This window comes from Cervus elaphus, chromosome 25 (assembly GCF_910594005.1).
Source record: "Cervus elaphus chromosome 25, mCerEla1.1, whole genome shotgun sequence".
Classification (NCBI taxonomy): domain Eukaryota; kingdom Metazoa; phylum Chordata; class Mammalia; order Artiodactyla; family Cervidae; genus Cervus; species Cervus elaphus.
The window spans coordinates 8,326,963-8,354,940 of NC_057839.1; the positions used below are offsets into that span (position 1 = coordinate 8,326,963).

The 27,978-nt window shown below is 43.0% G+C and overlaps 1 protein-coding gene across 2 annotated transcripts in view; it reads left to right on the forward strand.

Moving 5' to 3' along the window:
* Positions 1-10,908: 10,908 nt before the first annotated feature.
* CREBRF (CREB3 regulatory factor) overlaps positions 10,909-27,978 on the forward strand; it is a 59,895-nt gene continuing 42,825 nt past the window's right edge. The window contains exon 1 of one of the 2 annotated variants that reach the window (XM_043887323.1): positions 10,909-11,040. The gene's annotated coding sequence lies outside the window, so the exon portion shown is untranslated. Of the gene's footprint in view, positions 11,041-11,894; positions 12,593-27,978 lie in introns of those variants that run through there. The other variant, XM_043887324.1, reaches the window with a different exon arrangement.

Genomic DNA, 27,978 nt, shown 5'->3' on the forward strand with positions numbered 1-27,978 from the left:
TTGAGAGTGCCCTTGCTCCAGTGCGTGCCAGGGCCCAGGTTGGAAGGAGCACCATCCAGCCCTTTGAGAGGATACTGGGGTGTTTCTTTCTTCCCAAGTCTGGCCCGGTGACCATGGTGTGGCCTAGGATGATCATTAGACTAATAGAGGGCCTAGCTTTGCAGTTACTCCATCGCTTTCTAGTAATGTGGCTTTGGGAAAATCATTTAATATCTGAGCCTCAGTTTTTTCATCTATAAAATGGTGATAATACCTGCCCTTTTCTGCTATATGAGGTTGTTACCAAGTGAGGTATTGGTGGTAAAGATGATTTGTAAATTATGATAATACACAAAGGATATATTTTGAAGAAATGATGAAATCCCTAGGACCCACTGATTATATTTTTCTATGAAGATAGGCCCCAGAGGGGCAGCTGACTTTTTTTTTAAACATGTGGTTTCCCTTTTGTTTAGTCATTTGTACTTGGGTTACACAAAAATAAAAGGCACACACCAGGCTCCAAGCCTGATCTCTGAGCAGGGCGATGGATCTCTTCGAAATAATCATAGCATAAGTGTCTAGACCACATCCTTCCTGCCTTTCCAGGCTCTACCAGGTCGTATACCAGAACAGAAGAATTTCTGGCATGCTTTTGAAGATGTCATCTGAGGGTCGTTGGTTTCTTTTAACACTGTTTTCATTGTTTTCCTTAAACATGTAATGATGTCTCTACCCTTATCACTGACCCAACAATTTTTTGTTATATATTTCTTGGGTGTTGCTTCAGAAGTAGCACCTTTTTGTTTATTTCTTCTGGCCAGTTTTTTTTGTTTTGTTTTGTTTTTCTGTTGTTTTTCTGTTTGTTTGGGTTTTCTTTTTCGTGGTAGATGTTCTTACATGTGGATGCAAAATTATTTTAAGCTGTTGCTCAGACTCATAGAAGATTTGGCCCTGGATTTTGTCTTCCAAAAATTTGAAATCAACTGCTCCTTTTAAAATTATATTTAAATTATATTTTAAAATATATGTCCAGCATTTTAGAATAGTTTTGTCCGCATTCCTCTATGTAAGAGTTCTCTTCTGTTTGAAGAAGAGATGTATTTAAAATAGTGATGGACTCTTAAGCAAAAGTTGTGTATTACTTTTTCCCCTGTTTCTTCAATTTTCTCTCTTAAGAATTGAATGTATGAAATTTATTGTAGGAATAATTTTTCTCAGGAAAAAAAATGTAAAGTGCTATATCCTGAAGAACACTTATCATACCAGAGTTGATCGAAAGCAGCCTTAATGCTCAACAAAAGGAGATGCTCACATAAGCCGTGCTGCATCCAATAAAGGAATATCCTGGTGCATTTAATAATCTTTTCCCCAAAATATATGCTTAGAAAAGAAATTGAAAAGACAAATAACAAACTATTAACATTGCCTCTGGATGGTAATTGCAAATGATTTTAATTTTCTTTTTCCTTTTCAGCATTTTCTCCAATGAAGCTATTAATATTTGAATAAAAAGAAGAAAAAATAAGTTTCTTTACTAACAAAAGATAATAGGGTATTACGTCAAGGTGGGGGGGGGAAGCCCACAGGATTTCAAACTTACGTGCATAGAAAGAAACCTGATAAGAAATAGGCCAAATTGTTGCTCCTGATTATTTCTTTTACAGCTTTGTGTACTTCCAGATTTTTCACAAAGAACATGTATTTTATAATTGGAAAAAAAATGGTGTTTTGCAGGGGAACATCAGAATAGTGTTAGTACTTCTTCAAACATCATATAACACAGGCACGCCTGCTCAAACACACACACACACACATCCTTTTTTTTTAAGAGTAATTCAGGGCCAAGGGAAATGAAGTCAGCTAGGTTTGTTAAAACACTGAAGCTATTCTGAATCAATGAAATCCATGAGTTCACACAGCACTTCTGATTAAATGTTTGCACCATGCAGGACGGAGTGCAGCGCATTCAGCTGAGGAAATGCCAGCCTCCCTTTGTGTAGGTGCTCACAGTGACAACGTGAGGAAGTGAAAAGGGAGCATTGATTTTGATTCTGCCCACATAGAAAAGTGGAAGCCTGGGGTATGCATGTTCTGGGGTCCCACACGGGTTAGAAAAAGCCCCACTGTTCTTCCACTCCCAACCACTCCAAGCAAGCCTTTCATTCAGACTGTGGTGCTGTTTCTGTCTAAACCCCCTCCTTGTGAAATGTATTGGCCCTTTCTTCCCCAACTCCCACTACTTCCCAGCCAACTCAAAACAGGAGTATTCAGCTGAGGATGCTCAGCACTGAAGCCGGCTACCCACCTGAATCCAGCCAGGCTTCTATTTAAATTGCCGTCAGGATTTTGAAACGGTTTCCATAGTTTTTCTTCACTGTCCAAAGTGTAGTACTGCTGTGGGTGCCATCCCAAAAGGGAACAAGAGGAGCAGATGTTTTGTAGAAGTGCTGTGTCGGGAAATGTGAGTTAAGCTAAGTGTGACTTTGCAAACCACATAAGGTTTTTGGCAATGTTCAACAGGCATTTTCAGCTGCTAGTCTTTATTCTGCTCTTAGCTGCTGAAGACAGTGGTAAACAGAAGAAATTCAGTTCCTGACCTCCTAGCAATGGACCTCAGTAGAGGTACTGGACCTTAGCAAGTACAGATTGCTGGTTAAGTTGACTAGAATCACTCAGTAAGTGGTGGAGGAAGGCTTTCTAAAGGAAATAACCTTTAAGGGGAAACCCAAAGGATGACTTAGAGCTAGGCAAGCAGGAGTGAGTGAAGTGTCCCAGGCTGACAAGTGATGAAGTTGTTGCCAGAGTCTAGGAGAGAAGAGGTGTCCTGGATTGTGGAAACAGGAGTGAAATGACGTCAGAGAAGTAGCTGTACTGGGGCCATAGCTACTAGCACAAGCACATGGCTGATGGATGTTGGTGGGGTGCGGAGTCAGGGATCACTCTCTGGTTTCTGCTGGGTGGACCATGGAAACTTTCACTGAGATTCAGGGCCATGATGAATTCAGTCACAGACAGAGTTTGTGGGTGCCTGAGGCATGCATGTGGAGCTACCTGGTGGGCACTTTTTACATGGGCCTGGAGGCTGAGGAGGAGGACCAGGCTCGAGGTGGGGACGCGAGGCACCAGCATGGAGAGACCTGAAGCTGTGGGTGTGGCTGTGGGCGTGGGCGCCGAGAAGAGTGTGTGTAGAATGTAGGCTGGGGACCTGAGAAGCACCCCCACTTTAGAGCTGGGGAGAGAAGTAAGTGGGACACAGCATCCCTTCTTTACAGTTGGAGAAATTGAGGTCAACAAAGGTTACATGACTTAAGCAGTTCCACCGAGAAGTCCCATCAAAGTCTCATTCCAAAGGTTTTTGCCCTTTCAGAGGGTGTGGTTACAGGGCCTTGAACTTTCCCTTCCTCACTTACCCACACCCAAGCCTCTTCCCATCTCTGAGGTCTGGGACCCTTCTGCAACTGCTTCCCGCCGCCCACCGCCCCCCCCCCCCCCGTTTTTGCCGTCATTGTTATCAGTCCTATTAAGTTGCATAAGCAAGATGTTCTAAATGCTTCACATATGTTAATGCATTTAATACCCACAATAACCCAGCTAGATAAATACCCCGATTATCCCTATTTTACAGATGAAAACATTGAGGCACAAGGCCACAAACTACTGCTTAGAGGTAACGGGATTCAATCCCAGAGGCGTCTGGCGGCAGGGTCCCGGCCTGCCACTGAGTCTCCATGGCATTTTGTCCCAGGATAAATTTCCTTATGTGGCCTCCTTGAGGCCTTGCAGTCTTAGCTTCTTCACCATGGTTTGTTTCTACATCACCTGTGGTAAAAGAACAGCCCTCACCCACACCTGAGTGTCCAAGGGAGGGGGCACACAGCCTGCTGTTTGCTGACATTTCTGAAAAGCAGGGTCAGAAGTGGGGTTTTCAGGCATGACGTCTCGTGTGCACCAGAGTGCAGGTCTGGGCAAAGCATCGTCCCCTCTCACCTCCCTCTGCCTGGAACATCTAGCACCCTTTAATCCCAGTGTGCTCACCCTGGAGTCAGCCCCGGGGAGTGCTCTCCTCCCTAAATTATGGCCACTCTCGGTGTCCACAGCAACTGTGGCTGACTCCTGTCATCACAGCTGTTATAATTTACGGGTCTTCCCCCCAAGGCCCCCAGCTGCAAAAGCTTTGCTGGGCAGGATCTCTGGCGTGTTCAAATGTTTGATGTCTACGAGCTTGCTCAGTAAGAATCCTATGGGCAGCCAGCTTTCAAATGCATTTTTTGTAAGTTCCATTCTTGAGAGACTGCATTTGCTTAAAGCAAAGGTACAGCTAGGGCTGTACCTCCGACCTAGGGCTCTGAGGTCTTGGTGAGCCAGCTGGGTGGGTGTGGGACTGTGCAGTCGTGCCATGTCACGCGGAGAAGGGTCCTGCCCTTGGCTTACTGCTGTGCTCTCGTCGTCATGAAATTCTTAATTTTTGATCAAGGGGTCGCTACATTCTCATTTTGCACTTGGACCTGCAAATTGTGCAACTGCTCTATTGGTTGAAGTAGTGTCCCTCTGACCTCAAGGGGTCCTAATCAGAGTATTACACAAATAGCTGCACATCCCCTGAAATCACCAGCAAAATTAGATTTGTGTATACTTGTGTGAGTTTTTCTGGGGAGCAAGTCTGGCTTTCATCAGAGCTCCAGAAAAGTTCAGAGCCATTGTTACTAATAATAACAACAATAACTAACCTTCACTTAGGTTTGTTGGGTGCCAGACCCTAAGGACCTTACTGTGTTGCCTTACACCTCAACCAAGTGTGACTGGGTTGGGGCAAGGCGAAAAGCAGTATAGTACATTTCCCTCTTTTCTAATACTTACTCCCTACTTCTCTGTTCCCCAACCAGAGGAGAGAAGAAAACCACTGACCTGGTCGTCTCTTCTGTGGAGTTGGCAGGAGCCTGAATCTTTTTATTACTTCCTTTGCTAGGAGGAAAGAGGAACTGCCCCAGACTTTGTCCTGATCCCCATTTGGCTTCATCTGCTGCTCCCAAGTTCCCCAAAGGCGACTTCTGCTTTTGTCAAACTGGGAAGAGGTGATGGGGCAACATGGGCAAGAGGCGTCCTTCTGTTGAGGTGACTGGTTGCCAGGGCACCAGGGAGCCGTGGGAGCCAGCTCTCCAGGACTCCTGCAGTCAGAGACCGGGCTGAGTCCTGGCCGGAGTGACGGCTGCACCACCGAGGTTGCAGGGAACCCCAATGCTCTGAGGGTCTGTATAGACAGGCAGGCCGCCCTGCAGGAGCCTAGAAGGGCACTGAGTTACAGGGATAGATTAATGGCACTGCCCTCCTGACACAGGATAGAGCCCACAGCTGGCATTCAGGTTTGTTAATGTGCTCTGTGCTCGGTGTGACTTGAGTGTGAAGGCAGGTACATTGCACGCATTTATCTTGTGCACCCACTCTTGCCTGGACTTCGTGAAAATAGGCTGAAAAATAAACACTGATGGCACCATCCCTGGTTTCGCTGTGTCATGAAGGATACTGTGAATTTGTGCCCGTGTGCGTGTTTAGTCGTGTCCAACTCTTTGCAACCCCACGGACTGTAGCCTGCCAGGCTCCTCTGTCCATGGGATTCTCCAGGCAAGAATACTGGAGTGGGTTGCCATGCCCTCCTCCAGGGGATCTTCCCTACCCAGGGATCGAACTCAGGTCTCTTACACGGGTTCTTTACCACTAATGCCACCTGGGAAGCCCTGTGAATTTGTAAGGGGAAAAAAACCTTGGATACACAGGACCCCCTAAATTCACCCTCACCCTCACCCTCTCTGAGCTTTTTATTACTTTTTTTTAGCGACCTCTCTGGACTGTTTACTTCCTGTGTTTCAAATCCAGCTTCAGTTTTACGCCCAATTGGACCTTTTGGAATGCGATTCTATTTGTAGTTCAGCAAACTGCTATCTGGCTACACGTCTTGGTTCCTGCTTCTTATCAGTCTGTTCCTCCGCTTTGTTTTTATCCTCCTACTTCTGGCCTCCCCAACAAGAAGGTCTTATTGTACCTGGCCTTTGGGAGTCTTTCCTACAACAAATGCTAGATTGTTCTCATTCCCTCGCTTCCTGGTTTGCTATCAGTAACAGTGGCTGATACTAATTGTATGTTCAGTACAAAAAAAGCAAAATCAAAGAAAAAAAACAAGAACCCCACAGGAATTATTAGATGTCCTAGAAATTTTCAGTTTTAGTGAAACAGACAAAACAATTTTGATGGAAATGCTGCTGTGAAAGATAATGGTGTCCCCAAACAGTCTGAGTTGCTTGCTGCCCTCTCTAGCCATGCCACTTTCTTTCCCTTCTCTGCTGCTGCTTCTCTGCCAAGAGACTTCCAATCATGTTTCTCCCTGGAAGGTGGAGGAGGAGGAAACCAACACTGTTGAGTACCTCTGAGACATCAGGCCCTGCATTTCATCCTCAAAATCAACCTGTAAGCCGGTGATGACAGCAACCAAGGCATAGATAGATTAGGAACTTGCCCAAGTCATTTAACAAGCAAGTGGCCCTGAAACACTTATGTATCATGCTCTTAACAACCAGGTCAGGGCTTCCCCTCTTATAAACTCTACTGAATTGTCAGCTTCCCAAGTCAAGTCTTCACCACTTTCTGAGTTCCTCCAGGGTAGACACTGTGTCTTCCTGAACACCTTAGGCACTCCACAAATGTCAGGTTTTTGTTTTTTTTGTTTTTCCTTTCTCTTCCTTTATCCATCACTAAGCAAGCTTGAATCTGCTAAGGATGTGCCTTGCATTCTCCATAATTCAAGGATGTATTAGTGTTTATGCCTCTTGATTAAATAGAATAACATCAACAGATACATTACAAATAATGCAAAGCAGTGAGTATATTAAATTCTCAGTGGGTGGTAGAAGGAAGGAGATTAATGAAGGCAAAATAGATATGGTAGGGACTTCCCTGGCTGCCCAGTGGGTAGGCCTTCATCTTCCAGTGCAGCTCTCCCTGATTGGGGAGCTGCGATCCCACATGCCAGAGCGGTATTCTAACAAATTCAAGAAAGACTTTTAAAATGGTTCACGTTAAAAAAAAAAAAACAAAACTCATTTTTTTTTGAAAAGGGAGATGTGATAGAAACAGACTTCATAAAAGATGTGGGATCTTAAGGCATGGAGGTTGAATAGAATTTGGATATTAATTTGTGCCTTCTGACCACAAGCTCCTATCCTTTGGCAGATGTGTTCTGGGATTTGGAGAACGAGGAATCAGGGGAAACAAGTAAATGGTCGACTTACGGAAGTGCATTTGGGGCTGAACTTTTGTGCTTTCTGAGAGAAGTAAGAAACCGAAGCTCGGAACTGTAAAGAACACTGCATTCTATTAAGAGGCTGAGGCAATGGGAAGAACTGATCTTTCCTCTTTCCCCAAAGAATATTTTTAGGAGGGATGAAAGAGGAATGGGTGTCAATTCCCAAGCATCAATTTATATCTCTTTTAGATTCTCCCTGAGCAACACTCCACTTTCTCAGGAAGAAAATCAGTTTTCAAAAGTGTCCGAAGGACTCAGCTCTTCCTGGAGATCTTCCAGTGTTGAGTTAATTAATCTCACTTCCGAAGCTGTGAAATCTTAACATATCACACAGGTCTGGAGGGTCTGGAAAGAAAACACAGATTCAAAAGGATAACACTCATTTAGAAGATGTGTGCATGATCTGCAGGCCGGGCTCAGTCTGTGCTCTAATGAAAAATTAGAGTGCAAACTTCAGATCAAAAGGAGAGTTAGGACCTATAGCAGTTATTTTAACTCTTTAGGAGGACTGAGAGAAGGACCATAAAGAACATCTGGTTCTAATCCAGTTCCTCCTGGTGAAGAAATTAGAACCCAGAGAGATCGAGCCCCTCACTCTGGGTCTCACAGTTGGTGGTAGAGCTCCAACTGGGGTCTTGGCACCAACAATAGTGGTTCAAATACCTTAAGGTGTAAAGTGGGTGAAACATCTGCATTCACAGTGTCTCTGGAAGGATACGGAGAGTGTGGGTAACTGTGGTTGGTTCTGAGAAGGAGACATGAGGGGCCAGGGAACAGGGGTGGGAGAGAGATTTAACATTCACTAAATACTTTTTGTACCTTTTGAATTTAGTATGATGTATATATGTTACCTAATCACAAAATAAAAATTATTTTTAAGAATTCAGTGGAGTCTTAAGTATTCCTTTTTTACCTCATTGTCTCATATTTGGGTAAAACATAGTTTTCTGATTCAGGCTACCCCAGCATGAAATGCTTCTGCCAGTGTCAAGGTCAAGCATGTTGGAGGAGGTGGCCTCTGGTTGCCACTTTGTGACTAGAACGAGAGGAGCCTTCTGAAACTCAGGCCGATGCCATTCCGGAGTCCTGCCTCCCTGCCAGCTTTGACTGTGGCACAATCTGGCAGGGTAAAACTCAGAGAAACAAATCAATTAGGAGTCAGTGACTTCATTCACTTCAGAGCAGGATACAGTCATTAATAAACCTTGATGGAAAGGTCTCTGTTAGCCAAAAGTCTGTCCTTTCCAAGACAACAGAAGATGCAAAGGCGGGAATACAACGTAATTCACTAGTAAGAGCTTTCAAAGGGCAGAGCCTCCTGCTGTGAAAAGACTCTGGGTGCTCCTTGAGCCCAAGAAACTGCTGCCCAGGAGAGGAGGTGAAAATACCTGTATTCAAAGGGCAGTAACAGAGGAAGAGCTAACCATTTGCTGCAGTTTTTCCAAACATGGTATTACGAGTGAGGATCATTTGTAATGTATTCCATGGAGATTTAATGCATGAATCTCATGAATGAGTGAGAGGAACCTGGCTCATACTTCGCAAGCTAGTTTTTCTATTGGGGTTTCGTTTTTAAACTCCAGTTAATACGGAAAATTAGAAGGTGGTATCTTAGCCTTGGGGCTTCCCCAGGGACTTGGTAAAGAATCCATCTGCCAGTGCAAGAGACTCGGGTTTGATCCCTGGATCGGGAAGATCTCCTGGAGAAGGAGATGGCAACCCACTCCACTATTCTCGCCTGGGAAATCCCATAAACAGAGGAGCCTGGTGGGTACAATCCATGGGGTTGCAAAGAGTTGGACACGATTCAGTGACTAAATAAGAACAAAGTGTTGGCCTCAAGAAAATAATTATAATCCTGCTACCAGTGGTGCTAGTGGTAAAGAATCTGCCTGCCAATGCAGGAGACAGGAGACACCAGTTCAATCCCTGGGTGGGGAAGATACCCTGGAGAAGGGCATGGCAACCCACTCCAGTATTCTTGCCTGGAGAATCCCCATGGACAGAGGAGCCTGGTGGGCTACAGCCCATAGGGTTGCAGAGTCAGACACAACTGAAGCGACTTAGCATGCATGAACACATTTCCTGTGCAGTAGGGAGAGTATTCATTCCCTCACTTCATTTTGAAGGATACAGAGGGAAGATTGACTTTCACTTTCCTCTTTGGTACCTACATATCCTTACCTATTAATATTGTGTACAAAAATATTTTAGTACTGCTAAACTACTAAAAGTAAGCCTAGAGCTATCTTTACTTGCTATTTAGTCTGCTATGGATCTTCTAAATGATGTACTTGAAACAATCTAATCATACTGTCATTCATTAAGTGCTCACTTTATGTGAAACACTATGATAAGTGCTTTATATGAATTTTTTCACTCAGTTCTTATATCAACCCCGTGAGGTACTTACAGAGGAGCCACACAGAAGTTAAATAATTTGTCCTGGCTCACACACAGTAGAACAAGGTTTCAAACCCAGGTTGCTATTCAACCAGTACTTAATGACCATGTGCCAGGCATGAAAGGTAGAAGATGAACAATGTAGGCTGGCCCTTGTCCTCTTGAAGCTTATGGTCTATGAAAGTCTGATTCAAAAGTGTGGTTTTGACACTGACGTTATTACTTCCCTATATGTGTGCAAAGAGAAGCCACCTTTTTTTCAAAGACAATTACTCCTAAGAGAAAACTGGCATCCTAAAGGAATCTGGCCAAGGATTTCTGTTCCCACACCCTCCTTTCCTTTTGCCTACTAAAATCAGATTTCTGTACTGTGCTTAGAAGACGAATTCTGGGTTCTTAAGAAACATAAAGAGCAGCCTGGAAACACAGGCTGTGATGACAGGAATGGGTTCTAGTCTCAGCTGGGTCATTTACAAGCTGTCTGACCTTGTGTAAGTAACTTTTCTGAACCTTAATTTCCCCGTCTAAAAATTGGTATATTACCACGAGTGTTATTATGAACAGATTTAGGGAACATACACACACATACATAAACATTCAGGTCAAAGTGTTATATAGGCTTGTTTGTCTAAGCGCTTCTAGTAGCATTCTGTATGTACGGTTGTGTATGTAACGCCGTTTTAAAGATGCACGGAATCCATTGTCTGGAGCAAACGTGCGCAATAAGTTCAAAGAATGAACGAACAAGCTGCAGGCAAGGTCAGTTTCTCACTGAATTAAGTGGTTCAGATGGGGTTGTTGTGGACATTCATAAAACAGTGGATGCAATCAATCCCCCTCCTAAATTAATGCCGTTTTCGTAGCTTCCCTCAAGTTTCAGTGAACTTAAACTGTAAAATGGGAATACGGGCACTTCGGGCCTTGCCGCGTAGTTGTAATATTAGATATAATGCCGGACGTGAAAGTATTTGAAAACGAACATCCCTGACAAACGCGAATGCACCTAGCTATTAGAGACGGCCCACGCCCACGCTGCAGCGACAGGCTTAGCCCCCGCTCCGCCCCCTCTTCCTGGTTTTTCCCGGCAACCCGCCCCTCCCGCGTCATGTGATAGGGGTACTCTGCCGGCCCGAGCTCCTGATTGGCCGAGCTGCAGGGCGCTTCGCGATTGGCCCGAGGCCGGCGGGCCCCCGCCTCTCTCCTCCTCCTCGCCGCGGCCCACGTGAGGGGGGCGAGTCACGCGATTTCCGGGAACCCGTCAGGAAGGACATAAACAAAACAAACCCGAGGCAGCATGGAGAGGGGCCGCGGCCCCTGCAGTGGAACCAGACCCAGCGCCTGAGCCGCCCCCACACCCGCAGGTGAGGCCCGCTGCCCTCCGCCCGGGGCCCGCAGGCGCCTGGGCTGGGGGGTGAGCCGGGCGGGGGGCGGAGGAGGGCCGCTGGCCTAGGAGGCGGCGGCGCCGAGGCTCCGGGCCGGGTCGGCACGGGGCGGGGGCCGGGACCAGGACCGAGTCTGGGGGCGCGCGGGTTGCGGGCTGCCGCCTGCCGGTCACGGGGACTCCGGCTCCCCTCCCCCACCCCCGGCCCGGGACGGTTATATAAAAGCGCGGGGCAGCGGGAGAGGGACCTGCGGGCGGGCGGCAGGCTAGGCCAGGGGTGGGCAGTGCCGAGCGTCCACCCTGCCAGGCCGCCTGGCTCTTTACCGCTGCCTCGGAGCCCGGGGCCGTGGCTGCCGGCAACCGGCCTGTCAGAGAAGCGAGCGGGTGGGAGGGGCCGGGGAAGGGAGGGGAGGCGAGGCTGGCGGGGGAGGAGGAGAGAGAGGGGCGTGTGAGGAAGGGCCGGGGCCACGAAGGTTGGAACCGGGCTGGCAGGAGACAAGGAGGCGCGGGCTGCGGTTGGGGGGGTCCAGGCAGGGGTGTCTCGGGGGTAGCCGCTCCCCCTTCCCGTCCCCGCCCCAGTGACTGCTGAGAGGGGCCTCCCTCCCGGGATTTGTTTATATGTCTTCTCAAAGCAGCTTGAAGCGGCTTGGAGGCGGAGCTTTCGGCGCAGAGTGGCAGACGCTGCCATCCAATGGAGCGGGCAGACGGAGGCTGACGCGCCAATGGGCTTGGGGGAGGCGGTGTGATGGGACCCCCCCCCCCCCCCCAATTTGTTAGGCTGTGTCGGGGGTGGGCCAGGTGGGGCGGCCATGTTAGATGGGAGGGGACCGGTGGCGGTGGGTCACTGAGAGGGGAGGAGACAGGGCAAAGGGCAAGGGAGCCGGGCCGGGGGCGTTTCGGGTGTCCGAAGGCGAGTCCGATGGGACGATGAAGTAGCTCAGGGGAGCCTGACCCCGACCCACCGCTCTCCCCACCCGAGCAGAGGAGGCAGGGAAGTACCGAGGGCAGTCTAGCCGCCCCTTGGGGATGGTTCCTGGGAGTAGATGGAACTCAGTTTCTGGGTTCTCCCTCTTTCTCGGCTTTAAGCTTCCTGACAAACCCGGCCGCCAAACCCTGTAATTGCACTCCGTTAACCCAAGATGGCAAACCTTTTTGCTGTTTCTGAGCGAGCTTGAGCCTTAAGACTGCCTTAAGAAGGTACTTGAATAACTAGCGGTCTGAATTTGTGCACCAGGCCCGGGATAGAAGGAGGCAGTGAGGAGGAAGTTCTGTTTTTTTGGATTTTGCCCGGAGGATACCAGGACTAGAAAAGCCGAGAAAGTTAAGGGCTGGGCGGGGTCTCCATTTTTTTCATTAGGATACCTTCTAAAGATCAGGCCCTTCGTGCTTACCCTGGTCCTGGTAGTAATTTGCCCCTTCTGCTTACATAAATTGATAGACCTTAAATATACTTTCATGAAAAAACTGAGTCTTGGGAGAATTATTTAGGTTTGAAGGTTCTTTAGGACTCTTGTCTTGCGAATACCCTGCAGGTGAGAAATAGGATCAAGATCTGACTGACTTCTTTTAAAAAAGCAAAAAATGAGACTTATGTGTAAATCTTGTGGTTTATGGTAAACTGATTGTCACTTGGTTGTACTTTTAAATATTTTTTTTCCCCATTTTCTTGTAATCCAAAATAGCTAGGAGAAGCACCAAAGATGAAAGAGGAAATGGTATGAGTAATTAGAAGATCACTTATTTTACTTTATTTGTTTTATAGTTAATTTGGCATCACGTCGGCCGTATTCGATGCTTAATTTAGTTCTATGTTAACATCACCTTACAACCTGTGACTCTCTTGGTATTCTCAAGGGTACCAGGCTGTTGATGCATCTTTGGTTAAGCACTTAAACGGTCAGGAACATGCCTTAGGTATATCGTGAGGGGCTATTCAAGAGTTGGCTGTATGTATTTAGGAATTTGCAGTTATCTCCTATTTTGTTAACTGGAGAAAAATAATTGGTAAATAAATGATTTATCGATTTCTGTATTTGGTATGATTGACTCACAGTTCTGTTAAGGATGATATATAAAAATATAAATCCTGATTATTTGATAGACTTCGAGTTCTTAAATATAATTTTTATGGCAAATGAAAGTATTTGCGCCCCTTTTTTGTCTTATTCTAAGAATGGCAATAGATTCAACAAGACTTATTTGGATGTAACTCTTTTTATGTGATTAATAAAGCATCTTTGGAATTTTTAGACTAATAAGCATAGAAGAGGCTAAATATATCTAGAAGAAGAGACTACTTCCACTTACCATCCCATTCTCTGTCCTGACAGGGGGAAACAGACTTTTACAAAAACTATGTCTTGGTTTACTAGTTTAATGTGTGTAGGTTCTTGGATGCAAGTATAAGTAATAAAGGAATAATTAGTATGTCTCCTGGTGGTGGTGAGCTAAATACAAGTGACAATGAAAGTACAGTGAGTTTTCATGTTGATTCTATTATTGTAGCAAAGTTTTACAAGATTGTGAACTAAATTCACTGTTTGCTTTTATTTATTTTTTTTCACCGTTTGACTTTTTTTTTCACCGTTTGCTTTTAAAGTTTAATTTTTAGTGTAGATTGACAACTACATGACTTTCAGTGATTCAGCAGAGGTTTTTTTCCGTGTGGGTTTGTACTTGGATGTTTTGGGGACAAATCCTCTTTTACCGTATTCAGTAGTTCAACTTTCAGGGTAGATGAACTCTGAGACTGGACATAAATTTGTCAGATCATTGATTCTAATGATTCTAAGATAGGGTAACTCGTGCACATTTTCTGTATAGGATGGAGTAGTAAATATTTATGCTTTGTGGGACATGTAGTGTCTGTCACACCTCAGGTCTGCAGATTGTAGTATGAAAACAGCAATAGACAGTATGTTTGGGGCTATAATCCAATAAAACTTTATTTATAAGAACAGGCTGTATTTGAAGGCTGTGGTTTGTTTGTCAACCCATGTTCCAAGACATCAGTCTCTGGGTTTTAAGTACTTGGGTGTTAAGTTATTGCAACATATATAAACACGAACTTTGGGTAATTTTGAGCACTTGCAGAATGTATGTATCTCATGCCTTGAATTTTTAGAGTAAGACCACATGTCTACGTTTTATTCTACATTTTTATTTGCGAATAGATGTCTTCCTGAAAAACTGTTTAAAGCAAATGTTGGAACATCAAGTCTTATTTATTTCAGAGATGCATTCTGATTGAAAAAAATTTGACTTTAAAATGTATCTAAGAACCTTAGTGTGTTAACTGTTTGGAGAGAAGTTGGTCGAGTGAATAGATAACGCACATAGATCTTATATATATCATACATGTAATTTGGGAGCCACATTGTTTATGTTTTTGCCTCAGCTCTTTGTAGAATTACCTAAATAGGATAGGGTGCTTTTTCAAACCAATTCCCAAAATGTCGGTTGCCGCCCCTCCCCGTCCTTGGAAAATATCAGGTAGTGTTAAGCGCCCACTGAAGTGGAGATGCCATAACTAAAAATGTTACACAGGCAAGTACTTTTTTCATGTGTAGCTTTCCGTTTTGTTTTTATGTAGTATTTCACCAGTCTTGTTGATTCAAACTGGATTTCAGAGCGAGCATGAAAATTTAGGAAAGATAATATATTGACCTCTTAAAACCAAAAAGCATCCTGTGACCTTTGATCTTGTTTCTAGTTCTGGTTAACCTATGTTTGCCGGGGGTGACTATGAGTGATTCAGTTTATTTGTTTAATGGTAAGGATTAGTGATTTTTTCTGTTTCACAGAGGGTTATTGGGAAATTGTGAATTATTCTCAAACTCTTGTACTTTGAATATGCCAATACTTTGGGCTTGCTTGAAACTGCCTAGCAAATCTGTATTCAATTTTCTTTCTCTTAGTGATTGCCTCTGAGTTTCTCTTTTATTAGGACTTTCTGTACAGTATTTCTCTACCTACTTAATACCGAGCAGTTTGAGGTCAGAGTCTTCCTCTTCTGTATCCCCAGTGCCTAACACCTTTTAGTGTTTTTGAATTGCTTAAATAAATGAGTAGATTGCTAAAAACTGCTTATCTAGAAGGCAGTGAAGTCAGTCTACTATTAGTAGAGACCTTGGGTTTTTCTTAGTTGGAAGGGAGTAATTAGTCCCTATCTGCTCATCAAACAAAAAGTCTACATGTTAAAATTGACCCTTTTTTGTAAGAAAAGCTATTTCAACGATTTCTTAAAAATCCCTGGTTTTTTGTTGTTGTTGTTGTTAGGTACATTCCATTAGTTAGACTCAAATATTCCTTCCAGAAAAGCAGCAACCAAAACCCTTGTTCTTTGTCTTGTGAGTGAATTTGTCATTAGCTCTTGGCATACTTGGTCTCTGGATGTTTGGCAAATGTGAGCAAAATTTCTTCTTAGATGTTTGGGATAATTATCCATTTATATAGCAAGGGTCCCTTTAGGGAGAAATATGTAAAATCATTCTTGCTAATAAGTCTGTTTTATCCCAATGAGTTGGGTTAGATGTGGAGAGAGTTTGATGCAGGTGACTGCAGTGGGTTTCCCAGATGGCACAGTGGTAAGGAACCTGCCTGCCAATGCAGGAGACACAAGAGACAAGGGTTTGATCCCTAGTTGGGAAGATCCCTTGGAGGAGGGCATGGAAGTTCACTCCAGTAGTCTTGCCTAGAGAATCCCATAGACAAAGGAGCCTGGTGGACTATAGTTCATAGGGTAACAAAGAGTCAGAGAGAACTGAAGTGACTTAGCACACATGAACTGGTACTTTGTGAATGCAATACCAACTCATTCCATTGCTAGCTAAGCCTTGTAAGCCTTTTCAGCAGTTCATGACATTTCTTCCAAAATCCGTGTTGAAAGTCTTCACCCCCAGCAGCCTTCTGAACTACTCATCTCCTCACTAATTTCCAGCAACTCTGATCATCCTGTCATTCTGTCCTTTTGACATATTTTACATGTTTTGTTACAAAGTCATGTTTTCACTTACTTATCTTTGGGTATTGTTGATGTTGACAAGTTTCTTGTGAGAGCATCATGAGCTTGCTGATTTTTTGTCCTCCTTCAGTTTCCTTCACATTCCTTGTGGACACACTTATCGCTTTCTTCCAAGTAATGTTTTGTTTTGGCAAATTGAAGCGCCCCTGTTTATTTTGTAGATAAATTTTCTACTTTGACTGCTATACGCCATTCCTGGTACAATTTTCCTTCTTTTTATATGTGCCATTCACTGAGAAATGAAAACAAAACTTAAAAATGCGCTTTTACCATATAGGGAGACACTGGCGATAAGGTAGATACACTCTTGTTTGAAAGATACACTGTATTCCTTTTTTTTGGGCTGTATTGTGTGGCTTGTGGGATCTTAGTTCCCTGACCACAGATTGTACCAGGGCCATTGGCAGTGAAAGCACCAAGTCCTAATTCCTGGAACACCAGGGGATTCCCTCACTGTACCCTTTAAACAGAAAAGCTTCAAGCATCCTGCTTTAAGACTTGTTGTGGAAGACTTACTAGTTTAACCACAAAGTCGTGTTCTACTCTTTGTGACCTCGTGAACTGTAGCCTGCCAGGCTCCTCTGTCCATGGAATTCTCCAGGCAAGACTACTGGAGTGGGTTGCCATTTTCTTCTCCAGGGGATCGTCCCGATCCAGGGATCATACCTGCATCTCCTGCTTGGCAGGCAGATTCTTTGCCCCGGAGCCACCTGGGAATCGTTGTAGAAGACTAGATGGACTTTATAGTTTTTCAGACTGCTCTTTAGTAAAGGTTTTCATCCTCACTGCTGAATCCTCTGCTGGAGTTGCCCATAGACTAGTAGAGGAGACAGATACTACAGCTCAACATTACGGTATTTAGAACAATGTGGATTCTGCCTGGAAAAGTTGGAAAAGCTTCCCAGACAAGATGGCATTTAAACTGGGATTTGAAGACTAGTTAAAGAAATCAGTGACGTCTGAAGGGTGTACAAGATGTATGGAGTGGGGTTGGGTGTGAGAAGACTTCAGCTGAGGCAGAGGCAGAGATCGAGGAGGAAGGGGCTACTTGGTGAGATTCAGGGAGAGAGAACTTTTCTGCTTTCCCTTGTCCTCTAGTTCTTCTGGGTCTGCTTTGCACTGTCGGTCCTGTGTTCTCTTTTCTCTTTCGCTCTGACGTTGGTTGGTCTCTTTCCCCCTAGTTTTTAGTTTTCCTTTTAGCCCCTCATCAAGGTCTGACGTGCCTGCCTTTTTCTGTTTTCTCACCTGTGGGCCTCAGGCACCTTTGATTCTGACGCGGTGTCCCGTCCCTTCACTTCATCTCCTTGCCTCCCTCCCTTCCTTTACTCTCTTTAGGTTTCTTTTCCTTTGCTAGCGTCTTCCTTTTCTTTTTGCTTTGTTTGAAAAGAAAACAAAAGTTCTTTCACAGTACTGTTAATTTTGCATATGAACAGCAATAAATGTCTGAGTTGATTCCCTCTTGGGAAATCTTGTGTGATCAACTTGCCTTTGATACTTACCTAGGTACTAATTACTCATTTCTGTGAATTTCCTTCTTTGAAGCATTTTTTCCTTTGTATTCAGAGATGCCTCTTCTCATAGGCTACAGTGCAGAATATTACTACTTATATTTTGTGTTTTTTACTTCTTATGTGCCTTAAACTTGTTCTGTGACGAGATCTAATTTAAATTTCACCTTTCCTGAAATTTTCCCAAACTTTCCCAGGTAAAGATAGTAGTACTCTTCTCTCTAGTTTTATAGTATTTTTTGAATGCCTCGCTTTAGAACTAGCTTTATTGGGTACAGGTTTTATAAATTCCTGTTTTTGGTTTTGACAGATGTGTGTAGTTATTTATCCTCCTCTACAGTCATGATGTGGAATATTCCCATCACCACAGAAAGTTCCCTCATGCCCCTCTTCAGTCCGGCCGCAATTACTATTTACTTGCTGTCACTACAGTTTTTTCTTTTTTGTAATTTCATATAAGTACAGTCATAGAGTCTGTTGTCTTATGAGTCTGACTGCTTTTACTTAATGCTTTTGAGATTTATTCATGTTGTTTCAAGTATCAGCTGAGTACTTGTTATCATATGGATATACCACAGTCCATCCATTTACCAGTTGATGGATATTTTGGCTGCTTTCAGATTTTAGGTTATTGTGAATAAAGATGCTATAGACATTCCTGTATAGTTCTTTTAAATACCTGTTTTCACATTACCTTTCACCTGGACGTAGAGTTGTGAAATGATTAAGAATGAAAGTCCTGGAGTTAGCTATACTCAGCAAACAGGCTTTTTGCCAGCTGTGGTTTTGAGGGGTTTCCCAGGTGGCACCTAGTAGTAAGGAACCTGCCTGTCAGTGCAGGAGACATTAGAGATGTGGGTTCGATCCGTGGGCCAGAAAGATCCCCTGGAGGAGGACATGGCATCCCACTCTAGCATTCTTGGCTGGAGTATCCCCATGGACAGCAGAGTCTGGCAGGCTACAGTCCATGGGGTCCCTTATAGTTGGACATGACTGAAGCAGCTTAGCATGCATGCATGTTGTTTTGAGAATCTTGAAGATTTTCCACCTGTAAAATAGGACTGGATGGTGACTGGAACAAGCTAGGAAGCACAGGCCATTGTCAAGTGATGGCTCTCAACACCAGTTCCGGTGATCTTGCTGGGAGTATTTACCCAGTGTTGTCAGGTCTGTTCCCCCCCCCCCCGCTCAAGAGAGTGAGATTTGATAACAGGATACAGAAATTTTATATGAAATTTCCAATTTAAGTTCTGACAGTTAAAATTTAAGTTTTTATAAACACTACTGTGTTGGCTGAACAAAATCCATAGGTAGGCACTGATTTATGGCTGCAATGCAGTTTGAGAACTTTGCTTTAAATTTTCAGTTTTTTGGGAATTCCCCAGTAGTCCAATGGTTAGGTCTCGGTACTTTCACTGTCAACATCTAGGTTCAGTCCCTGATTGGGGAACTAAGAACCTAAGAGCCACACAGCCAAACAAAAATGAACAAAGAAAGAAACAGCTTCAGTTTTTGTCTCTTGTTTTAAATTGTACATATTCTTAGTAGAGTGAACTTACTAGGCTCTTGTTACCTGGTTTTATACCTTAGCACAATAACTTGCTGGTTTCCCAAACTCCCAAGTTGAAAACTATTAAGTTACTGTAAATTAATTTTATTCTATACTTTCCTTGGAGGGATGTAAGAATTATGAGTGTCTAATGGAAGAATGGGACCAGGTTCTGGTTACTCTTTGTATTTGTCTTCTGTTAGCTGCTGATTCTATTCAAAGCTATGTTTTCTCAGCAGTTGGGTTAGTCTACCTCCTTTGTTTTGATTTATTGTGAGCCTTGTTGAGACAAGTATAGTGTAGATTAAACTGCATGTGTATGTGTGTGTATTCTTCAGAAACTGTGTAAGGTCTTTTAAGTACAAAGATAAGTTTTGTATAAATCTATTTCCTCGAGTTACTCAGACTTTTTGGTGAAGCCAGTATAAATGACTATAAAAAGAGGTAAATTGTATGTGATTTTTTGAAAAATAAGAGCAATAATCTCTCAGAAGAAGCCCTTTTCCTTGTAATTTTTTCTCCAGTTCTTTATTGTGTACAGAGATGACTGCTTTGCAACTTTATGAACTACTTTGTGAATCCAAAGATTGTTTTGCTGATTAAACCAGCATAATGAACATTTCACCCTCATAAAGCTGGAGTGAGGGTGTTAAATGACCTGTGTTGCCTGCATATCCTCTATTCACCCTAGTTTCAGGCAGTTGGGTTTGTGATAATTAAGTTTGGAATTCAGACAGTCGAGGATTCCATGTTGAATTTAGGTGTGTATATTCAGTAGCAGCCACATCCGAGGAACATCTTATACTAAGGAAGGAATCAGAAAACAAAAACCAGCCACCATTTATTGAGTGTCTGTTTTGTGCCAGGGCTAGATTCTTTCCATATTACCATGAATCACAATATCCCTGGGGGGTTCTTGTATTTACAGATAAGACAGGTGAGAATGTGGAACAAAATCCCAAATACTCAGTTTTAAAGCAGAATTTTGTATCTTGAATCTAGAGTTTGCTTCTCATTTTGTTGTGATTATTTAGTCACTCACTTGTGTTGGACTCTTTTGCAACTCCATGAACTGTAGCCTGCCAGGCTCCTGTGTCCAAGGGATTTCCCAGGCAGGAATACTGGAATGGGTTCCCATTTCCTTCTCCAGGGAATCTTCCCAGGGATTGAACCCCTTATCTCTTGCTTGGCAAGTAGATTCTTCACTGCTGAGCTACCAGGGAAGCCCTTTTAGGAGTAGTGGAGCCAAAGAGGCAGCCACTGTTTCTCAAAGTAGAAAGACTGCAAAACTGTATTCACAACCTCTGTAGCCCTTGGGCCATAACCTCTGTACCTTTATAGTCCTGAGCCTGTGGCATATAATAGCCCATTTCACACTAGGAAGGAATTTGAAGAGAATTTAAAAATTGCCTCCAGTATATTTACATTCATGCTAATTTTGAAAAGCATGAATACTCTGAGAAAGGAGTGAGGAGACAATAGATTTTGAGGAAGGGCGCAGATCTCTGATGACACTGCGGCAGGGTAATCCTGAGTGGAGGTCTCCCTGAAACACCGCCGGATGACTCAGGTATTCTCTCACCGGCACTGCTGGTTTTGTGCTGCTACCTGTAGTGGTATTGTTCCTTTTTATGTTTTGTAGATTTTTGCAGAACAGCTCAGAAAGTGAAATGATTCTTTAAAACTCCAGTGTTGAACCTGAATAAAATATTTGTCTTAGTTAAAAATGTGTGAGAGAGAGAGAAAGCAAAGGAGAGAGAATAGTGCAACATGTATTAGTCTAGTGTCTGGATTCAGTTGGTTTAAATAAGTTTTAATCCTACTCTTTCCTCTATCCTCTCCTCCCTAGACAAAAATTATTTAATATATTTTAAATTGACTGAAACTTGAACAGTACTCTTCCTGGAAATTAAAAAAAAAAAAATTCAGGAGTGGTTCAAGACTCAAATTAACAAGCTTGTAGAAGCTTGTACAAGATACTTTGGAGCGCATGAAATGCTTAATAAATATATATTTGTTAGGTAGTTAGAATAGGGAAAAAGGGTCCAAAATGGCGGTGGCTAAAAGACCTGGAAGGGAAAGCCCTCGAAAATAGAACAAAGGAAGGTCCGAGGACCTGAGTGAGAACCTCAGGTAAAACAAACAACACTCCTGGCCGGCCCAATTTACACAAGACAGCCCCAGGGACAGAGAAACAAATAAAAAGAGGAGCCAAAGCCCTCTTCCCTCTTTTTGCTCCCTCTCTCTCCCGCGCGATGGGGTGATCTTCTCTTTGCATCTTTGGATCAACGTGCCCTCACACCTCAAAGATGCATTTTCCTGCTATTATCTAAATAAATAGAGCTGTAACACTGAGCTGTAACACTGATTTATTTAAGAGCTATAACACAGTCCGTTCGAGACCTGAGAGCTATAACACGGTCTGTCCTCCGAGAGCTGTGACCTGCCAGGGGGCTTTAATGTCCATCACTCCAAATTTTTGTTGTGACGAGAGAAAGAACCGAGGAGCATACACTCGCGTGACATATTGAATGACTTCTTTGTAACGTCCTCTTTCTGTATGAAGAATGACACACCTCTAACTCCTTATCTAGAATGACCTATCGTCTTAGGAGATTTCCTATTCATGGAGCTTTTGTCTGGATGCTTGTGGTGGGCAAAGCATTGCTCTTGACGCTGCAGTAATAGACATGAGATACAATAGTCATTCTTAAAGATTTTACGATCTCTGATAGAAAAGGCAAGCGTTTGGGAGGAGAAAGGAAAAACATTATAAGCAAAGGCGTGAAAAGCCAGAGTTTCACTGCTGGAGATCCTTAGTGAAGTGGGATTGTAAGTGAGGGCTTGGGGGAGATTGTAAGATTAACCTGATACTAATGTTACATTTATCAGAAAGGGATGGAAGTTGGGGTATTGAAATATAGTTTCCTTGTGTCTGAGTATTTTGAACATTATCAAGGAGATAATGTTAGTTGCTGAAAACTTACGAGCACAGTGCTAATATGATGTGGTAGTTTAGGGAGAATAATTTGATAATGGAGCATAAGAAGTGGAGAGAGGGAAAGGTGGGAAGCAAAGAGATCTGTATGGCAGTTATTGGCACAATAAATAGAAAATGATAAGGTTCCAAGCAGGGGTTGAGAAAGTGGGAAAGGCAGAGTCAGACAGGTACATGCATCCTCTGTATAAGGGTAAATTGTCGGTGTATTTTTAATAAAGAGCCTGACGTCATTTAAAACACAGCAAGTGGGGAGGAGGAAGAAGAGAGTCAAGGCTGAGATCCGTGTTACACGCCTGAATGTCTGATAATGGTGGTACTATTGACAGAATAAACATTTGAGTGGGGGGGGGGGCGGGTTGTGTCTGAGGTCATGGGCTGCAAGTGATCCAGGAAAATACCTGGGATGGTATAGTAGGGATGGTTCACTGGTGTGTTTAGGATGAAGACATAGATTTGGGAGTCCTTTGGCGATGACCTTTGAGACATTGACAGTAGAGACAGTCTGATAGATTTGCACAGAGGCATCCATTTACTGAATGACCTTGGACAACTCTCATCCTTGGTGAATTTTTCAAATTAAAGTCCAGTGGTTGGACAGAGGGTGAGGGTGCTAATAATGCTAATACTAACCCTAATTACTGCACCAAGTTGTGTTAAGTGACAGGTATAGTAGTGTGCTTTGTAATCTGTGAACAGTAACACCAAATAGAAACTGAGTGTTTGTCACGAGTTGTCAAGGGTGGCTGTGGTTAGAAATGCATTCTTTGGTTCTGTCTAAAACCATCTCACCTTTTATTCTTGTGGTCCAAACAACTTAATTGGCAGGTGTTAAGACTGCAGAAAGACCCTAGTATTTTATAGTTGATGGTTTTCAGAAATAAAAACTCTTCCCATTTGACTCACACTGAAAGAAACCTGCCTTAATAGTCTTATTGGTTATAAAAGTGGTTTAAATAAGCTCTTGTGTGATGTCTCTGGTTAACGTTGAACCAGAGTTTGGGGAGTGACAGGATGAGATGGTTGGATGGCATCACTGACTCAATGGCCATGAGTCTGAGCAAACTCTGGGAGATAGGGAAGGACAGGGAAGCCTGGTGTGCTGCAGTTCATGGGATTGCAAAAAGTCAGACATGACTTAGCAACTGAACAACAAGAAAGGTTTTGGAAAGGAGTAGAATTCTCTGAGAGGGCTTGTGTCTTTCTCTAAGACAGCATTCCAAGGAGAGATCACTTTTGAGATTTAGTATATTTTCTTAGCTCCTCAGGATTCTCAGGAAAACATGGTTTTAACTGTTTTACTTAATTAAAGTGTTGTGACCAACCCGATTTACCTCCTTATTTTTAGAATTCTTAGTGTGAGGATAAAAGGAGACTATTGGGCTGACCCAGGGATGAGGAGTTCACAAGGTGTTCTGACAGGAGGATCACATCCCGACTGGATTAACATCTATTTAGGATAACCATCTAGTTTGAAATTTACTTGCTTGTTTCCCAAATGTTGGAATCTAGAGAGCTGCTGTTGACAGGTAGAAAGGAGTGACTGGTTCACAGGATTCACATGACGTGATGAAGGGAGAACACAGCCCCCACATTTTCTATAATGAATCCCTGCATAGTCAGCCTCTGCGTCCTCAATGGTTTGGTGACTGGTAAAGCAGCTTGATTTAGTAAGCCTCTGCAGGTCTGTTTTGTTCAACTCTTATTAAGTAGTTTTCAAAAGGAAAAGAATTGTTGAGTGGGACATTTGAAGTATAGCAGTTTGGATGGAATGTGTGGCGGTCTTTCCTTCCTCCCTCTCCCCCTTCCCTTTCTTTAATCTTAGGGATTAAATCGCAGGGGAAATGGTTTATTTAAATTAGGGGTCAGGTTGGTTACCACCTACAAAGAGAGAACCCAAGAACTCTGCCACATGAAAGAAATGATAAACATAAACTAGCAGCATTTAGGAACCATCAAAATAAACCATGATATATAAAATATATAACAGTATAAATGCGATGGCCTTTCTTACCACAAACGTTTAAAAAATTTTCCCAGTGGGGAATTCCCTGGCAGTCCAGTCCTTAGGACTCTGCTTCCACTGCAGGAAGCACAGGTTCAATCCCTGGTCAGGGAACAAAGATCAAGTAAGCTGTGTGTGGCAAGTCAGAATAATAATAATCATAAAATTTTGCCTTGTGGTAAAATACATTAATTTTACCATTTAAACCATATTGTGTATAATTCAGTGGCATTAAGTGCATTGACAATTTTGTGTAACCATCACCACTGTTCTGAAATATCTAGAATATTTTCATCACCCCAAACAAAAATTCTTTACCCAGTAAATAATAACTCTCCCAGCCTCTGGTAACCTCTCTCCTTTCTGTCTCCATGAATTTGCCTGTTCTGGTACTTCATATGAGTGGAATTGTATAATATTTGTCTTGTGTGTCTGATTTATTTCACTTAGCATACTGTTTGCAAAGTTCATCCATGTTGTAGCATGTATCAGAATTGCATTCCTTTTATGACTGACTAATGTTCCAGTGTGTGCACATACCACATTTCTTTCATCTTTTTATCTGTTAAGGACCACTAGGGTTTTTCTTCCTTTTGGCTCTTGTGAACAGTGCTGCTGTGACTATATGGGTTTACATGTATCTGTTTGAGTTCTTGCTTTCAATTTCTTTGGGTATGTATTCAGATGTGGAATTGCCAGATCAGATAGTAATTCTGTGTTTAACTTTTTGAGGAATTACTAAACTGTTTCTCAGCTGTACTGTTTTACATTCCCATCAGCAGTGCACAACATTTCTGATTTTTCCATATCCTCACCAACACTTGTTATTTTCCATTATTTGGCTGTTAACCGTCCTGGAAGGGTGTGTCAAAATTTTTTAACATCTACTCTGATGATTCAGACATGCTGCTTACCATTGTGAGGAACTAGTTTCTTCAAGATAATAAAAAAAAGCCATGGCCTAAGATGGTGCCATATAGAAGGGGCCCTCTAGGGACCCTAACCATCATATATAGTATCAGCCTATTCATAGGTATTTTCATTTAGAAAGCAATTTTTATTTCTCTTGCCTGAAGAAGGAGATGGCAACCCTCTCCATTATTCTTGCCTGGGAAATTCTGTGGACAGAGGAGCCTAGGGGGCTACTGTCCATGGGGTTGCAAAGAGCCTGATGTGACTTAGTGACTAAACAATATTTTTCTTGATTCCAACTTTTTTAAAATATACGAACTCTTAGGAATTAGCTGGAGCCCTCAGATTCAGAAGGGGCACAATTGAGGAGCTCTTGGATATGTGTGAGCTGCCTGGGTCACACTAGTCAGCTCTTACGGTTTGGTGTGAGCAGTCTGGAGGATGAATCTTTACACCAAGTCCTTTGACCTTTCCTATCGTCCTGCTTGACCTTTTACTTTGCCTAATGTGCATAGTAAGCCTCAACGTATATGCGGAGAACCAGAAAAACTTAGGGTAGGATCTGGTGGGGAGGGCTATGAAAGTGATTGAAGCTGTGACTGTCTTCAAGAGGTACTGTTGCTGCTTATAAATAAATCATTTGGCCCATCTCATTGCTTTAGAGAAGTCAGCTCAGTTGCCCAGTCGTGTCAGACTCTTTGCGACCCCATGGACTGCAGCATGCCAGACTTCCCTGTCCATCACCAACTCCCAGAGCTTGCTCAAACTCATGTCCATTGAGTCGGTGATGTCATCCAACCATCTCATCCTCTGTCATCCCCTTCTCCTCCTGCCTTCAATCTTTCCCAGCATCAGAGTCTTTTCCAATGAGTCAGTTCTTTGTACCAGGTGGCCAAAATATTGGGAGCTTCAGCTTCAGCATCAGTCCTTCCAATGAATTTTCAGGACTCATTTCTTTTAGGATTAACTGATTGGATCTCCTTGCAGTCCAAGAGACTCTCAAGAGTCTTCTCCAACACCACAGTTCAGAAGCATCAATTCTTTGGTGCTCAGCTTTCTTTCTGGTCCAATTCACATCCATACGTGATTACTGGAAAAAACCATAGCTTTGACTAGATGAACCTTTGTTGGCAAAGTAATGTCTCTGCTTTTTAATATGCTGTCTATGTTGGTCATAGCTTTTCTTTCAAGGAGCAAGTGTCTTTTAATTTCATGGCTGCAGTCACCATCTGCAGTGATTTTGGAGCCCAAGAAAATAAAGTCTGTCACTGTTTCCATTGTTTGCCCACCTGTTTGCCATGAAGTGATGGGACCAGATGCCATGATCTTAGTGTTTTGAATGTTGAGTTTTAAGCCAGTTTTTTCTCTCTTTCACTTTCATCAAGAGATCTTCACTTCCTCTTCACTTTCTGCCATAAGGGTGGTCATCTGCATATCTGAGGTTATTGATATTTCTCCCGGCAATCTTGATTCCAACTTGTGCTTCATCCAGCCCGGTATTTCGCATGATGTATTCTGCATAGAAGTTAAATAAGCAGGGTGACAATATAGCCTTGATGTACTTCTTTCCGAATCTGGAACCAGTCCGTTGTTCCATGTCAGGTTCTAACTGTTGCTTCTTCACCTGCATACAGATTTCTCAGGAGGCAGGTCAGGTGGTCTGGTAGTCCCATCTCTTTAAGAATTTTCCACAGTTTTTTTTGATCCACACAGTCAAAAGGCTTTGGTGTAGTCAATAAAACAGAAGTAGATGTTTCTCTGGAACTTGCTTGCTTTTTGGACAGTGGATGTTGGCAATTTGATCTCTGGTTCTTCTGCATTTTCTAAATCCAGCTTGAACATCTGGAAGTTCTTGGTTCACGTACTGTCAAAAGCCTTGTTTGGAGAATTTTGAGCATTACTTTGCTAGCATGTGAGATGAGTGGAATGGTGTGGTAATTGAACATTCTTTGGCATTGCTTTTCTTTGGGATTGGAATGAAAACTGACCTTTTCCAGTCCTGTGGCCATTGCTGAGTTTTCCAAATTTGCTAACATTGAGTGCAGCACTTTCGCAGCATCATTTTTTAGGATGATGCTTTAGAGAAGTAGTTCTCTGTTACTGAAGTATCTTCCTGCACCTAGGAACTCTTGTTGAATAGTCTTGAATGAGCCCAAGTACAGAAAATCTGTTGGTAAATATTATTTCTGATGGACCACAGTCCTCTCTCTTGAAAGACTCATAAAACTGTATTGGGGACTAGTAAGCTAGAGCTGTGAATGAGGAAGTAATAACTAGAGGAATTAATTTAGCCTTTCCCCTAGCTGTCACTGTTGGGTTTTTGTTTCTTTCTGGCGTAACCACCAGTCCTTGAGGTCAGCTTGAGGGCAGGGTGGAGGATTTTATGATCAAATAAGTTTGAGAAATGAGATCTGCTCTGTTCACCTATTGGTGATTTATAATGCACATTGGAACCTAGCATCTTAAAGTTTCCAAGAGATTCTGCATAAAGGCAGTATAACAGCTTTAACATGATATTTTCCTAACCTCACAACACTTCTGTTGAGTAACTGTTTAAAATTCTTAAGAACAAATATTCCCCAGGTCAAACATTTGGAAATGATCATGAACTTTTTACATATCAAAAGCTTTGAGTAAAATATGGGTATTCTTGAGCCCACAGAAGTGTGAAGGCTTCCCCCAGAAGCATGTTACTACACCTTCCTCCTCAGTGTTGCTTGGCCATCTAATGTGCCTTTTGTATATGACTCCTTGGGATAGGAGATAGTTTTGGAGCAGTGTGTCATTATGGAAGATTCTGTTTAATGGTAACTGCTGTAGAAGCCCTTATTTTTTTTTTTTCTCATGCAGTTTTGGGTGGGGAGTTTGTCTCTTCTTGGTTGTTTCATAATAAATGTTTGGAACAGTACCAAGCATTTCTGTG